Here is a 17,731-nt window from a genome sequence, read left to right as displayed (position 1 = left end):
TCGTAAATTACAGTGGCTGCTGTGACTTCTCAATAACTATATAAAAGAAAAATCATCGCGTTTCAGATCTGTTATTCAAGTGGCAAATGTGAACCCCATGAGTTTTAATTAACGATCGACACTAGCATTACGCAAAAAGTGGGTGTAACAGATGAGACTTCTGCAGTTCTGAGTGAAGCCTTATGCGCTCAAAAATGCGGCATCACGTGCGTTCATTACCTTGTCGGTGTTTAGGCAGCGTCAGGGCAGCGGCGGGCAGCACAGCTCCGCTCACCTCGCCATCTGGGAAGCAACTCTTCTCCTAACTTCTCCTTACTACAATTTACAGAAGTTGGTTTAAAAAAAACTGTCTGGCTTTGTTTTCATCTGACCAATCAGGGTCTCAATGTTAACCTTAAGCTCCGCCTACAAAAATTCTGTCTGTTCAATGAGAAACGTTATACTTTTCGTGGTGGGGCAATGTTTTTAAAGTTTGCAACGTAACAGAGAAGCTAAAAAGTCTCACGCTAAAACCTGCAGCTGGTGTGGTCCTTTTAGCGTTATCGTAAGATCTATACTGTTCTTCTGGAGGGCTCTGTTTTTTAACATGGGCTGGGGAGTGATCCTAATGTAACAGACACACAAAAAGTCTCACGCTAAAACTTGCGGGTGATAGTGACCCTTTTTGTGTTATCGTAAGATCTATACTGTTTCACTGGAGGACTCTAGCTTTTAACATGGGCTGGGGAGTGGTCCTTGACGTAACAGAGACGCGAAAAAGTCTCACGCTAAAACGTGCGGGTGGTAGTCTTAGAGGTAGGCTGCCGACGTGGGTGTCCAGTCCGTCCCTTATCGTAGGGCCTTCTAGCTTAACACGGTTCTGCTCTCGGCTTCTGTTCTCGTTTCTCCCCTCGTAACTGTGTCGGTCTCACGGTGGGAAGGTACGACATGCATTTAGGCATTCTTGTGTTAGTCTGTGGTATTCCATTTGCTCACTCGTTACTCGTATTACTTTGGTTAATTTAATGTCACGATTTATTCGGAGCTATGTGACATACTACCGGATTTGCTTATCATGTCAGGGTTTTCATGGAAGGTGTTGGATTTGCCTGACACCTTACAGCGTCAGCGTCCATTCGTGGACACATTAGTAGGGTAGCAAGTTGGATATCTAAGCTTCTGTGTGAATTTCTTCATTTAGTATTGTTAGGATGCGTAGGATATCTGAATGCTTTATGAGGACGCAGGAGGCACTGGCTGCAGTTCGCCAACAGCTGAGTGTGCCTTTGGCTAAGGTCACCCGCCGTCAGGCTGCTGTCCCAGGGTGTAGCTGTAGCGGAAAATCTGGCGCGTCGCATGGGATACCTCAGCAGCAAAGGGTGTCGCTTGTTTGGACCACGGTCTCTGCTGCCGAGGCACCTCCTAGTGTACCCGACACAGTGTATACGCCCTCGCAGCAGGGTGAGTGGCGGGTGGTAACGCATTTCTCTCGCTTGAGTTGGAGGACCAATGTAGAAACTGGCTGTCTGGGCTCTCCTATTCGCCCTGTGAGTAAACAAGTGGCCATTCGTTCAGCACGATCCAAGCAGGCTTACGTGGTTTGTTGGCTTTCGGGAGCTCCAGTGTTAGGTGCGTTATTGAGCCCCTTCGGGAGATATGATTCAGTGTTGAAAAGAAAGGCAACGCTAACTGGGTGTGCACGGGTGGAGTAAGGGGGCAGGAGGCGGCTACCCAGCGTGCGGGGTGCAGTCGTCTGCGAGTTGTGGCTCACATCCTTAGTTCATTCAGATGGCTGACGGAAGTGGTATAGAGTGGTGGCCTTGCGCGCGGGGTGCAAGCAGAGCTCGCAATTTGCAGCATTGTTCCTAGAGCTGATCGGGGTCCTTTGGTTTGCAGCCGAGTGGAAGGTCTCAGCCAAAGGATTCGTTTCGTCTGTGGCAACCTTGGCTGCAGGTTTCTGGACCTGCGTTACCGGATGGGGCATTGTACGACTCCGCTTGATAGGTCAGGGGGCGCTACACTAATTTGGCGGCTACTCGGGTAGTAGGTACTTGTGAAGTACACATGGTTAGGAGAGGTTGTAGTTTCAGGGACTCTAATGAAGACTAGGTAGCGAAATCAGACGCAGGTAGCGAAATCAGACCACGTTCAGGGTAAAGACATTTCGACTGTGGAATTCTTATCAACAAAGTGTTGAAGCATTCATGACAAGACAAAATTCCCCAACCGACTGCCCTCAAGGGAAGTTTCCGAGCTCAAATTATTCTTGGGAGCGAGAGCTGGCTGAAACTCGAAGTAGGAAGCTCTTAGATATCTATCGAGTCACAGGATCTATGTCAAAGAGAAAGACTGGAATTAGAGAAAAGTTTGAACACAATGTAAATCATGCTCTGGAGAAGTATGTACTTAGTAAGGGAGGAGAAGACCGACCATGTTTTAACAACGAAATTTGGAAAATGCTGAGGAAGCAATGGTTGTTGCACACTCGGTACAAAAGAGAACATGGAAATGGCGACAGGCAAAGGTTAGCAGATATTTGTGAGTCAGTAAGAAAATATATGTGTGGAGCGTACAACAACTACCATCATCACACATCACCAGAAGAGCTCGCTAGGAGCCCGAGAAAATTCTGGTCCTATGTAAGGTCGCTAAGAGGGTCCAAGGATTGGATCCAGTCGCTTATTGACCAGTCTGGTGTGGCAGCTGAAGATAGCAAACGAAAGCCGAAGTTTTAAATTTCACTTTTAACAAATCGTTCAGGCAGAAGAGTCGTAAAAACGTGAGTTTGACCATGGCACAGAGTGAAGTACGCGCGTCGTTGTAATGTGCATCAGTGGCCCAGAGAAACAACAGCAAGAGTTGAAAACAAATAAGTCACAGGTTCGGATGTAGTTTTACGAAGAGTACTCTAAAGCTTTGGCGCCTTACTTAGCCTGGATTTATCGCGTGTCTCTCGTCCAACGCAAAGTCCCAAGCGACTGGGAAAAAGCACAACTGACTCCTGTAGTTAAGAAGGGTAAAGCAACGGACCCGCAAAATAAGAGACCAGTGTCGTTAATAACGGCTTGCTGCATAATTCTAGAGCATATTGGAATATAAGAGCATTCCTTGAGACAGAAAACCTTCTGAGACGTGCGTGGCTCATGTTCGTGCCATCTTCATTTAACATCTTGGTTTTACAGTACTGCCGCCTCGTCATTTTAATTTCAGTTACTAGTGTCACTGAATTGCTGCCTTGTCTGTCCGTGAGCGGCAGCAGCAGCGCGTATCGATAAGTGCACAGTCTTACTACCTCTGGGCGACTGATAATACACTCCTGGAAATGGAAAAAAGAACACATTGACACCGGTGTGTCAGACCCACCATACTTGCTCCGGACACTGCGAGAGTGCTGTACAAGCAATGATCACACGCACGGCACAGCGGACACACCAGGAACCGCGGTGTTGGCCGTCGAATGGCGCTAGCTGCACAGCATTTGTGCACCGCCGCCGTCAGTGTCAGCCAGTTTGCCGTGGCATACGGAGCTCCATCGCAGTCTTTAACACTGGTAGCATGCCGCGACAGCGTGGACGTGAACGGTATGTGCAGTTGACGGACTTTGAGCGAGGGCGTATAGTGGGCATGCGGGAGGCCGGGTGGACGTACCGCCGAATTGCTCAACACGTGGGGCGTGAGGTCTCCACAGTACATCGATGTTGTCGCCAGTGGTCGGCGGAAGGTGCACGTGCCCGTCGACCTGGGACCGGACCACAGCGACGCACGGATGCGCGCCAAGACCGTAGGATCCTACGCAGTGCCGAAGGGACCGCACCGCCACTTCCCAGCAAATTAGGGACACTGTTGCTCCTGGGGTATCGGCGAGGACCATTCGCAACCGTCTTTATGAAGCTGGGCTACGGTCCCGCACACCGTTAGGCCGTCTTCCGCTCACGTCCCAATATCGTGCAGCCTGCCTCCAGTGGTGGAGCGACAGGCGTGAATGGAGGGACGAATGGAGACGTGTCGTCTTCAGCGATGAGAGTCGCTTCTGCCTTGGTGCCAATGATGGTCGTATGCGTGTTTGGCGCCGTGCAGGTGAGCGCCACAATCAGGACTGCTTACGACCGAGGCACACAGGGCCAACACCCGGCATCATGGTGTGGGGAGCGATCTCCTACACTGGCCGTACACCTCTGGTGATCGTCGAGGGGACACTGAATAGTGCACGGTACATCCAAACCGTCATCGAACCCATCGTTCTACCATTCCTAGACCGGCAAGGGAACTTGCTGTTCCAACAGGACAATGCACGTCCGCATGTATCCCGTGCCACCCAACGTGCTCTAGAAGGTGTAAGTCAACTACCCTGGCCAACAAGATCTCCGGATCTGTCCCCCATTGAGCATGTTTGGGACTGGATGAAGCGTCGTCTCACGCTGTCTGCACGTCCAGCACGAACGCTGGTCCAACTGAGGCGCCAGGTGGAAATGGCTTGGCAAGCCGTTCCACAGGACTACATCCAGCATCTCTACGATCGTCTCCATGGGAGAATAGCAGCCTGCACTGCTGCGAAAGGTGGATATACACTGTACTAGTGCCGACATTGTGCATGCTCTGTTGCCTGTGTCTATGTGCCTGTGGTTCTGTCAGTGTGATCATGTGATGTATCTGACCCCAGGAATGTGTCAATAAAGTTTCCCCTTCCTGGGACAATGAATTCACGGTGTTCTTATTTCAATTTCCAGGGGTGTATTTCTGGGTCGTCGTTTGTCTGGCAGTCACTTGGAGAAGGACCAGCAGGGGGGTCCGTATGCAGCACCAGTGCAGCCGGGCACGGAGCCCCTTGAGGTCCGCACAGCCAGTACCAGTGGTTGGTCGTTCGGCCAGTCATCTCATTGATGACGTGTATTTGGGTCGGTTCCTTCCTGTGCAGAGATGTCGGTTGTGTTCCCTCTGCATGGATAGGTTCGAGCCAGTGTTCCCGGGACGTCGTCCATCCGAAGCAAGTCAGTGAGTGGGTGGGAGACGCACCAGCAGTGCAGTCGCGACGGAGCAGCAGTCGCGGACGGACCAGCAGTCCAGTCGGTCGGTTGGGGGTGGAGCAGCAGGCAAGCCCCCGCCGCGAGGAGTCGGGCTGGAGCCGATGGCGGCGTGCGCGTGCGGTTGGGGTGTGAGGTGCTGCTTGTGAGTTCTACGAAGTTCGTCGCCCACAGATCTTCAACATGAAAGTTGAGCCCTCACTTAACTTGCTATCAAGCCACAAATGTTTACATTTCTTCGGTTGATCCTGGTTGTCGCTTTTGGGACATTTCCGCGAGCAGCAGCGTTTGTGTATTTAAGTCGGCTAACATTCCAGCCGTCTTCCTGTGAAACTTAACTTAATTTATTCCCTGTTATGGAAGTTCACCAGCGGTATCTCCTGCCTTGTGGCCGTTGACGTTCCGGTTACCTGCCCTGGTCGTTCACGTAATTTTAGGCAGTGTATTTTCCTCATAGTGTTGTTGCTGTCCAGAGCGGCGTGTAGTCCGACAGCTGAGGTATTGTTGGTCGTCGTGGGCGACAATATTCGGCGTGTCGTGTACTGAAATATTGTGGTCGTTTTGCTGGTTGAATGGAGCGGAACTGATTTGGTTGATTGGTCGGTCGGCTGTCTGCCGGTTGTGTTGCCTTCCGATTAAGAGATTGATGGTCAGGCTGCCTGTCTCGCCTTAACAGGCGTTAGTGTTACAATTCCTGGCCTAGCCTTGCAAACTTCTGAGCGCCGTTCCGTGTCTGTTACTTAGTAACTTCCCTGTTTGAGTTTTAGTTACTTGGTTGATGTGTGGCCTTCAACCGAGTTTTAATATATCCTGAATTAATGTTCCTGTCTTGCCCTCTAGGCATAAAAAATTTACTCCTTATATAGGGCTTTCAGCTGAATTTTACATCAATTATTTTAAGACCTTAAGCCGTTACATTATTGTGTTGATGTGTGGCCTACAGCTGAGTTTTAATATCTCTTGAATTAATGTTCTTGTCTTGCTCTTATGCATACGACTGTGATGGTTTTGTATGGGTCCTTCATCCGAATTTGCTTCATTTGTTTTAACATAAGGCCTTTCTTCCGTTAGATTGAAACACTTCTTAGTGCTTAATATGCGGCCTCTAGCAGAATTCCATTAAAATGAAAGAGCTAAGGCCTTCAGTCTGTTTAGATTGAAGTTTTAGAAAATATTTTTGGGTGACACCTCCAGAAGAACCTTCTATGTCAATTTCTTACTTAGGCCTCGCGTCTTGTATTTTGAGTGTGGCCTTAAGCCCATCTAAAGTTAATCAAAGGAGATCCATTACGACTTTAAGTGTTTTGCATTCTTGTGTAATATTGTGTCTGGACAAATAAAGTTTGCATATTGAATGCAATTGACAGCAATCTCATTGTGTCCCCTTTCGACAACCTAACCCGCTCTGGCCTGCTATACCAGGCATTTCAGCTTCTGTCCACAAATTAGCACGGTTTTAGAAAGCAACGTTCGTACCAAAATCAGCTTGCTCTTCTCTCACATGATATATGCAAAACTATGGATGAAGGGCAACAGGCAGATTTCATATTTCTGGATTTCGGAAAGGCATTTGACACGATGCTCCCAGGTCATTAGTCCCCTAGAACGTACAACTAATTAAACCTAACTAACCTAAGGACATCACACACATCCATGCCTGAGGCAGGATTCGAACCTGCGACCGTAACGATCGCGCGGTTCCAGACTGAAGCGCCTAGAACCGCTTGCCCAGGAGACTGTTAATGAAGCTACGAGCACATGGAATAGGTTCCCAGATACTCGAATGGCTCGAAGACTTGTTAAGTAATAGAAACTAGTACCGTATCCTCGATGGCGAGTGTTCATCACAGACATGGGTATCGTCAGGAGTGCCCAGGTTAGTGACATAGGACCGTTGTTGTTTTGCTATACACACAAATGGTTTGGCTGACAAAGTGGGCGCCGGAATCTGTGGTTGCTTCATGATGATGCCACGATGTACGGTAAGGTGTCGAAATTGATAACTGTAGGGAGATACAAGACGACTTAGACAAAATCTCCAGTTGGTGTGGAAAAATGTAATTTAATGAGGATGAGTAGGAAGGTCAAACCTGTAACGTTCGGATACAGTATTACTAGTGTCTTGCTTGATACAGTCAAGTCATTTAAATGTCTGGGCTTAACGTTACAAAGCAATATGAGGTGGAACGAGCGTGTGACAACTGCGATAATGGAGGTGAATGGTTGACTTGGTTTTATTGGGAAAATTGTAGGAAAGAGTGATTCACGTGTAAAGGAGACCAGATACAGGGCGCTGGTGCTACATATTCTTGAGTACTGCTCGAGTGTTTGGGACAGTAAAAGGTCAGATCGAGAGACGACAGAGGCTGGGTGCTAGATCTGTTACCGGTAGGTTTGAACAACACGTAAGTGTTATGCGGATGTTTCTGGAACTCAACAGGGGATCGTTGAAGGGAAGACGACGTTTTTTTCGAGGAACACTATTTTGATACAGAAAGTCATTTTTCCCTCTCTCTATTTGCAAATGGAACAGTATTAGGAAATGACTAGTTGTGGTAGAAGGTATCCTCCGCCACGCACTGTAAGAGGTCCGTCATTAAAGAGTTTGTTGCTACCGCACTCGAGCTGATGTAATTTCGATGTATTGCTCACGCGCTGCCTGCGATATGTAAGCTAGAAGAGAATCTGAGACCAAAGAGCAGTATTGACTGCAGTAAGAACTACGTAGCAGTAGGAGTAAGTTATTGCTAGCGAGCAGTCTGGTCTGGTGTATCGTGTTGGCGGGGCCGGTCGTGTGCAGCGATGGCGGAGCCTGAGCGTGGTAGGATAAGGTAAAAGCAGCCTCGCGCATATGTAGTATTGTTACATCAAGTCCCATGTAAATGTTTTAAAAAATCTGTTAATACACTCCTGGAAATGGAAAAAAGAACACATTGACACCGGTGTGTCAGACCCTCCATACTTGCTCCGGACACTGCGAGAGGGCTTTACAAGCAATGATCACACGCACGGCACAGCGGCACACCAGGAACTGCGGTGTTGGCCGTCGAATGGCGCTAGCTGCGCAGCATTTGTGCACCGCCGCCGTCAGTGTCAGCCACTTTGCCGTGGCATACGGAGCTCCATCGCACTCTTTAACACTGGTAGCATGCCGCGACAGCGTGGACGTGAACCGTATGAGCAGTTTACGGACTTTGAGCGAGGGCGTATAGTGGGCATGCGGGAGGCCGGGTGGACGTACCGTCGAATTGCTCAACACGTGGGGCGTGAGGTCTCCACAGTACATCGAAGTTGTCGCCAGTGGTCGGCGGAAGGTGCACGTGCCCGTCGACCTGGGACCGGACCGCAGCGACGCACGGATGCACGCCAAGACCGTAGGATCCTACGCAGTGCCGTAGGGGACCACACCGCCACTTCCCAGCAAATTAGGGACACTGTTGCTCCTGGGGTATCGGCGAGGACCATTCGCAACCGTCTCCATGAAGCTGGGCTACGGTCCCGCACACCGTTAGGCCGTCTTCCGCTCACGCCCCAACATCGTGCAGCCCGCCTCCAGTGGTGTCGCGACAGGCGTGATTGGAGGGACGAATGGAGACGTGTCGTCTTCAGCGATGAGAGTCGCTTCTGCCTTGGTGCCAATGATGGTCGTATGCGTGTTTGGCGCCGTGCAGGTGAGCGCCACAATCAGGACTGCATACGACCGAGGCACACAGGGCCAACACCCGGCATCATGGTGTGGGAAGCGATCTCCTACACTGGCCGTACACCTCTGGTGATCGTCGAGGGGACACTGAATAGTGCACGGTACATCCAAACCGTCATCGAACCCATCGTTCTACCATTCCTAGACCGGCAAGGGAACTTGCTGTTCCAACAGGACAATGCACGTCCGCATGTATCCCGTGCCACCCAACGTGCTCTAGAAGGTGTAAGTCAACTACCCTGGCCAGCAAGATCTCCGGATCTGTCCCCCATTGAGCATGTTTGGGACTGGATGAAGCGTCGTCTCACGCGGTCTGCACGTCCAGCACGAACGCTGGTCCAAGGTGCCAGGTGGAAATGGCATGGCAAGCCGTTCCACAGAACTATATCCAGCATCTGTACGATCGTCTCCATGGGAGAACAGCAGCCTGCATTGCTGCGAAAAGTGGATATACACTGTACTAGTGCCGACATTGTGCATGCTCTGTTGCCTGTGTCTATGTGCCTGTGGTTCTGTCAGTGTGATCATGTGATGTATCTGACCCCAGGAATGTGTCAATAAAGTTTCCCCTTCCTGGGACAATGAATTCACGGTGTTCTTATTTCAATTTCAGGGGTGTAATAATCTTTCTCATAAAAGTAACTTTTGACATTCATCTCAATTTAAAGAATTCAATCCTTGGCCATCCCGATTATTGAAAAGGAAAATCAGTTCTTTCCTTTTATATAAGACAAATCTATCGGCCAGCATTGCACTTAGCTGCGCCAGGAAAAATTTCTTATAGGAGCAGATATATACGCGTTATCCGGCGATCTAATTAAGGTAAGGTTTTTCAGTTTATTCAGAATGATGTATCAGGGCCATGACGCAGCATTGCTGACGTCCAAAATTTACCAGGTTAAATTGACTGTCAGTTATTGAATAGTTATAAGTTTGTCACATTGTATTATATTTTCACTGTTGGGTAGTTACGCTAAATGAGAATATTATTCATATTATTTTATTTTTGTGGGGAGGTTACAGCACCTTACGGTGAATTGCACTATATGTATGTAGATGTATATGTAGATGCAGGCTGAGCTGTGCAAGGCTCGCGTTTATGCCATTTATTTTTTGTTATCTTCTATTGCGGTACTGCCACCTCGTTTTCTTATTCCATTTACTGGCGTCACTAACTTCCCCCCTTACTTGCCCGTGAGAGGCAGCAGCAGCGCGTATCGATAAGTGCACTGTCGTACCATCCCTGGAGCGACCGATAGTATATCCGGGTCGTCGTGTGTCTGGCTGTCAGTTGGAGACGGACCAGCACTGCAGTGAAGTCGGGGATGGAGCGCTGGTGAGGCGCCGACAGCCAGTGCTCGCCGACCATTGGCGACACACATCAACTGTCCCACGGAGGCAGGTTGGAGTGGGACGATCGTTGGTTGGTCGTTCTGCTGGTCGTCTCATCAGCTGACGTATATTTGCTCCTTCACCGTTTCCGAGCCTGGAGTTGGTCGGTTGGCGTGGGGCAGCGAGGAAATCTCCGCGGCGCGTGGTGTGGCCGAGGCTGCTGGCAAGGTCGGAGTGTGTGGTGCTGTTCCCATTGCTACGAGGTCCGTGGCTCACCGATCCTGGACATGAAAGTTGAGTTTTGACTTAATCCACCAGCAAGTCAAGACTGTTCACATTTGTCGTTTGGAGTTAGTTGTCGGCTGTTGAGATATTACCGCGAGCAACAACGTGTGTTTTCAAGTTGCCAAATTTTAGCCTCCCTCCGGTTAAGTGTAACGGTGCTTGGTTATTTCAATTGAAGTGCACCAGCGGAGTCTTCTACCTTGTGGCCGTTAACGTTCCGGTTACCTGCCCTGGCCGTTGTAAATTCAGGCAGTGTATTTTCTTCATCGTGTTGTCGCTGTCCAGCATGGTTTGACATCTCAATTTTGTGGGCGCCAATACCTTCTACGTTATTATTATTATTTTCAGCCATAATGGCTAATGTTTGTATACTGTGACTGTGTGGGAAAATTATTTATTTCAAGTTTCTGCTACCAGTCACTTTTTATTTTATGTTTAATCTAACATAACGCAACGCGTTTCAAACATATTTTGTTCATTTTCAAGCGTTTGTACATACATATATACATCGAGAAATGTTACTTAAAATAAACAATTTCAAATTAGTCTTAAGCCAGTTCTAACTCAATAGATTCACGAAATATCGATGTAAATAATCTACCAGAACCAAGAATATCGATACAAACCCTTGATAATCGATACAGACTCACATGCTACAGTCCGCCATCTTGTGTTGTGTGTACAACATCGAAGCAATTTGTGCAGTGACATTCAGTGACAAAATAATGTGCAATAGTGTGATGTCTATCAACAGCTCCGCCATTACACCAGTGATACAAGTGAAGCAGCAAGAGGATGTAACTGTAAGTGATCAGCTGCCTTTCACACTATTTTCGTAATACATAACTGATGCAAATCTATCTGCATCCGATACAGGCTGTGAGATACATAACCAACAACAGAGAAGAAAACCAGCAGAAGACATCACTGACTTCGATCTCTATATATACACTGCCCCCCTATTTCCCCCAAATGCCACACCAGCAGCTACAGTACAAAACAAAGTGTTCTAGATTAATCTAATTTGAAATTGTTTATTTAAGTAACATTCCTCGATGTACACTCCTGGAAATTGAAATAAGAACACCGTGAATTCATTGTCCCAGGAAGGGGAAACTTTATTGACACATTCCTGGGGTCAGATACATCACATGATCACACTGACAGAACCACAGGCACATAGACACAGGCAACAGAGCATGCACAATGTCAGCACTAGTACAGTGTATATCCACCTTTCGCAGCAGTGCAGCTGCTATTCTCCCATGGAGACGATCGTAGAGATGCTGGATGTAGTCCTGTGGAACGGCTTGCCATGCCATTTCCACCTGGCGCCTCAGTTGGACCAGCGTTCGTGCTGGACGTGCAGATCGCGTGAGACGACGTTTCATCCAGTCCCAAACATGCCCAACATGGGGAACAGATCCGGAGATCTTGCTGGCCAGGGTAGTTGACTTACACCTTCTAGAGCACGTTGGGTGGCACGGGATACATGCGGACGTGCATTGTCCTGTTGGAACAGCAAGTTCCCTTGCCGGTCTAGGAATGGTAGAACGATGGGTTCGATGACGGTTTGGATGTACCGTGCACTATTCAGTGTCCCCTCGACGATCACCAGAGATGTATGGCCAGTGTAGGAGATCGCTCCCCACACCATGATGCCGGGTGTTGGCCCTGTGTGCCTCGGTCGTATGCAGTCCTGATTGTGGCGCTCACCTGCACGGCGCCAAACACGCATACGACCATCATTGGCACCAAGGCAGAAGCGACTCTCATCGCTGAAGACGACACGCCTCCGTTCGTCCCTCCATTCACGCCTGTCGCGACACCACTGGAGGCGGGCTGCACGATGTTGGGGCGTGAGCGGAAGACGGCCTAACGGTTTGCGGGACCGTAGCCCAGCTTCATGGAGACGGTTGCGAATGGTCCTCGCCGATACCCCAGGAGCAGCAGTGTCCCTAATTTGCTGGGAAGTGGCGGTGCGGTCCCCTACGGCACTGCGTAGGATCCTACGGTATTGGCGTGCATCCGTGCGTCGCTGCGCTCCGGTCCCAGGTCGACGGGCACGTGCACCTTCCGCCGACCACTGGCGACAACATCGATGTACTGTGGAGACCTCACGCCCCACGTGTTGAGCAATTCGGCGGTACGTCCACCCGGCCTCCCGCATGCCCAATATACGCCCTCGCTCAAAGTCCGTCAACTGCACATACGGTTCACGTCCACGCTGTCGCGGCATGCTACCAGTGTTAAAGACTGCGATAGAGCTCCGTATGCCACGGCAAACTGGCTGACACTGACGGCGGCGGTGCACAAATGCTGCGCAGCTAGCGCCATTCGACGGGCAACACCGCGGGTCCTGGTGTGTCCGCTGTGCCGTGCGTGTGATCATTGCTTGTACAGCCCTTTCGCAGTGTCCGGAGCAAGTATGGTGGGTCTGACACACCGGTGTCAATGTGTTCTTTTTTCCATTTCCAGGAGTGTATATATGTATGTACAAACGCTTGAAAATGAACAAAATATGTTCGAAACGCGTTGCGTTATGTTAGATTAAACATAAAATAAAAAGTGACTGGTAGCAGAAACTTGAAATAAATAACCTTCTACGTTGTTCCATTGAACTCCCTGTTGTGTGCTGGTCACGTGAAGCGGAGGCTATCTTGTCGGTGGGTCCGTTGACTGTCTGCCGGTTGGAGTGTCGTCTGATCGACAATGGTGTTTTTTTTTTAAATTTCTTAGTTCTTGTTGTATCTTCGAGTGTATGTGACAGTCGCTTATTAGGCGCCTTTCCACAACTTAAATTACCTGTCCTGTGCTGCGGGTTTAGCAGGGCGTCTCACGGATTAACAGAATCTAGTATATCATACTGGACGACCAAGCGTGTACCAAGCACCTCAGATATTCTTAATACACTTAAACTATTTATCAGATAGGATCAGTATCACTATTACATTGTTCGTTGTCTACAGGGAATTATCGCCTTTAGACGATCGCTAGTATATTCAGAAAGAATTCGGTAAAATTTCCACTTAGTGCAATGAATTATAGATCTCTATAAAAGTGGATAAACGCAACTTAAGGCCTATAACACCGAAAAAGAACCTGACAGTATTCGATTTAGAGATTAGTGGAAAACATCTTCACGTCGTATAAGAACAAATTACGGAAACACCAAAAACAGAAGACAATACATTGCCTAATACGATGCAGGTAAACCGTAGCCATTTAAAACAGTTTCCAGTAGTTTCGGAATTTATAGATACAGATCCTATATGCTTTTCAGAAGAACTTTTGTACCATATTTACTGCGAAATAGTGGCTAGTTCAGATATCGGCGATGGAGATGGATACCGACCACGCGACATTCTCTCGAAAGTAGACAAGGGGCTCAGTGGTATTGAGACCTAGTGGCTTGTCAGGGGGTAGGCGGTAGTATATCCCGTGTTCACAAAAACCAGTGCAGAACGCTGTGTTCTGTGTGTACAGGGACCTCGTTGTCTTGGAACACAACGTCATCTTTGGGGAAGAAACACTGTACCATGGGATGGATCTGATCAGTTGAAATTGCCACATAATCCTTGGAAGTAACGAGGCCTTACAGCGTGAACAATTGGCCCTTGGGATAACACGATGTTAGTCCATAACGCATTACCAATCCCCCACCATGTCTCACTCTTCGAACATAAGCTTGACCAGACTTGGAAACAGCTTGAAACAAGACTATCCGAACAAATGACTTTCTTTCATTGCTTCGTAGTCCGTGTTTTACGGCTTCGCACAACGTTTTCCTGTTACAGGGTTCTGCATAACTGATCATTGGGTTTGGAATTCCAGCTCGCCGTGCAATTCCATGCTTATGGAGCTCCCTTCATTCTGGTTCTGACAGTTTCCACAAGTGCAACATTCAGTTCCGCAGTGACTTTTGCAAGTGTCATCCTCTATTTTTCATCAAAATCCTCTTCAATCATCATCTTTCACGATCACTCAAAAGAAACTTCCGGTAGCTTTCGGACTTTAGCGGATCATGTTTCACTGCTTTTCCTGTATTAGGTATAATTCGTCTACCCGGTACCCCTTGAAAATTCAAACACTTCGGCTTTCTTGGTTACGGAAGCCCCCACCACACGAGAACCAACAATCTGTCCATTCAGCTCCAATATCACTTAGTCATAGCTACACAGAATACTGTTCTTGTGGGATCCTGCCCACTCGTGTAATATAGGGTGCCTAGGAAGCTGTTTTCTCTGGTAGCTAGATAACATACAAGCAAATCATGTTAATGAAGATTATTACATCAATTGAATTGACAATGCTTAACTTTACCTTTTTCACAACGAAGTGTCGCAAGTAATTGGCGACATGTGTCCTTCGATATATAAAATTTCCACGCATGCTACTAATATAGACCACAAGTCTCGGCTAAACAGTTAAGATGACGGCTCGTCTTCTGGTGATTCTTTTCTAGTGTGGCTCTACTAGTGACTCTCTTCTACGGCCTGTCTTCTAGGCCGCCGAGGCAATTTTTGTTCTTTGTTGTTATCTACGCCGCTCTTCGGCCGCAGTGAACAAATACAGGAAAACAGAAAGACAGAAAAACAAATAAACATGGTGGACAAAAACGGGAGACAGGCATAGTAAAAATAAATGAAGCTGTTCATGGGTGGACTGATTGGATAAAAACGTTCAGTACTGTACACAACGCGAAAGAACGACTTTAGTCACGTGAACGGAGGAGCACAAAGAGAGAGACACTGAAGCACTGATGTGAAGACACACAGGAGCACTGGTGACGACCTCCGGTGCACGAAGCCGGGTAGAGGTGCGGGTAGGAGGGAGAGGGGGAGGGTGTTGATGCCAGTGAGAGAGGAGAAGGGAGGGGGAGGGGAGAAGGTAGGGAGGGTTGTGGAAGCCCGGGTGGCTGGGAGGGAGGAAGAGAGGAGGGAGAGAAGGGAAAAACGGTGCCCTGGAGGCAAAAAACAGGGGAGGAAGAGGAGGAACGAAGTTGGTAGGAGGGGTAGATGGAGGGGATGAGGGCATCATCAGGGAGGGGGAGTTGGCGGAAGCCACCTTGGGCAAGGGTATGGAGTGTGGAGAGGTGGAGAGGGGGTGGAATGAGGGAGTATAGGCGTGGCAGCGGATGGTGATGGGAAAGGATGGGAGAGACAGGTGGGTGAGGGGGACCAAGTTTGCGGGAGGTGTAAAGGATCCATATCCATTCGAGGAAAAGGAGGAGGTGTGGGAACGGAATTAAGTCGTAGAGGAGCCGCGTGGAGGTGGGGAGGCGGGTGTGATAGGCAAGGCGGAGTGCATGGCATTCCAGGATTTGAAGGGATTTGTGGAAGGTAGGAGAGGCGGCTATCCAGGCGGGATGGGCATAGCAGAGGATAGGGCGGATGAGAGATTTATAGGTGTGGAGGACGGTGGAGGTGTCCAGACGCCATGTGCGTTCTGAAAGGAGCTTGAGGAGGCGGACTCAGGAGCGTGCCTTGGCTTGGATCATCTGGAGATGGGGGGTCTGGGGGGTCCAGGAGAGGCGACGGTCAAGGGTGACACCAAGGTACTTGAGGTTGGGGGTGAGGTTGATAGGATGGCCATAGTACTAAGACAGAAATCGAGGAGACGGAAGGAATGGGTGGTTTTACTTGCAATGATCGCCTGGGTCTTGGTCCGCGACGCTCATATTCTCTTCGGACAGAGGCCGCTCCTGTCGTGGTGCAGTCCTAGTCAGCATGCTATTGGCTGGCGTCGTCCCACAGCCTTCTTTCCGTTTGCGTTCCATGCTCACGTGCCGGCGTTCGATGTAAAGCAGGAACAGCCCTGACCGCGACTGACACTTGCAGCGTATTGAGGAAACTGTACAGTTACCGCTCTTGGTAAAATACTACAGCGCAAGCTGCAGGCTTCGCTAACATAAACATTTATGTTCAAGCATGCATTTCTCGCAGAGTTCCCGTACTTTCGTCCACAGTCTGTAAGTAGCGATATGAAAAGCGACGATCATGTAAAAACACGCCACTGTGAGCTATTCAAGAGAAACATTACCCATCATCCACTTTCGCAGACATTGACTTAAACAGCAGAAGTGTCGCTGGTGGAAGCGAGTACACGTTTTTCACCCCCGTACAACGCTACTTTTTCAAAACAGAGTGGAAGGGACTCAAAACCGACTTCTGCGCAAGGGGCTACGAAGTTTCAAAAGCGCTGTACTTTATGGAAGAGCCACACTAAACGGGCCAAAGAGCCTCATGTGGCTCGCGAGCCGCGGGTTGCCGATCGTTGAACTGTGCCATCCATTGGCTCTAACTATGCGTGCATTCTCATATTTTTACATATTAAACGTTGCAACATACTTGATGTCTACTACATTTTAATCTATTGCACACAATTTTCTTTCATTATTTTACATTATTCTGTAAAAGTATCTCATCTTTACTGAACTGCTACTATTGCTATCAGCTGGGTAGCTTCATCCGATTCTGTCAACAGACAATACAGCTGCTTGCAATGTCTCATTATAACACTATGCTATATCTGTCATACTGCACAATGGAATGGTGCATAGTGTATATACACTCCTGGAAATTGAAATACGAACACCGTGAATTCATTGTCCCAGGAAGGGGAAACTTTATTGACACATTCCTGGGGTCAGATACATCACATGATCACACTGACAGAACCACAGGCACATAGACACAGGCAACAGAGCATGCACAATGTCGGCACTAGTACAGTGTATATCCACCTTTCGCAGCAATGCAGCTGCTATTCTTCCATGGAGACGATCGTAGAGATGCTGGATGTAGTCCTGTGGAACGGCTTGCCATGCCATTTCCACCTGGCGCCTCAGTTGGACCAGCGTTCGTGGTGGACGTGCAGACCGCGAGAGAAGACGCTTCATCCAGTCCCAAACATGCTCGATGGGGGACAGGTCCGGAGATCTTGCTGGCCAGGGTAGTTGACTTACACCTTCTAGAGCACGTTGGGTGGCACGGGATACACGCGGACGTGCATTGTCCTGTTGGAACAGCAAGTTCCCTTGCCGGTCTAGGAATGGTAGAACGATGGGTTCGATGACGGTTTGGATGTACCGTGCACTGTTCAGTGTCCCCTCGACGATCACCAGAGGTGTACCGCCAGTGTAGGAGATTGTTCCCCACACCATGATGCCTGCTGTTGGCCCTGTGTGCCTCAGTCGTATGCAGTCCTGATTGTGGCGCTCACCTGCACGGCGCCAAACACGCATACGACCATCATTGGCACCAAGGCAGAAGCGACTCTTATCGCTGAAGACGACACGTCTCCATTCGTCCCTCCATTCACGCCTGTCGCGACACCACTGGAGGCGGGCTGCACGATGTTGGGGCGTGAGCGGAAGACGGCCTAACGGTTTGCGGGACCGTAGCCCAGC

Source organism: Schistocerca gregaria, chromosome 6, assembly GCF_023897955.1.
Source record: "Schistocerca gregaria isolate iqSchGreg1 chromosome 6, iqSchGreg1.2, whole genome shotgun sequence".
NCBI classification, from domain to species: domain Eukaryota; kingdom Metazoa; phylum Arthropoda; class Insecta; order Orthoptera; family Acrididae; genus Schistocerca; species Schistocerca gregaria.
The sequence above is the reverse complement of the archived record's forward strand: the minus strand, read 5'-3'. Positions refer to the sequence as shown.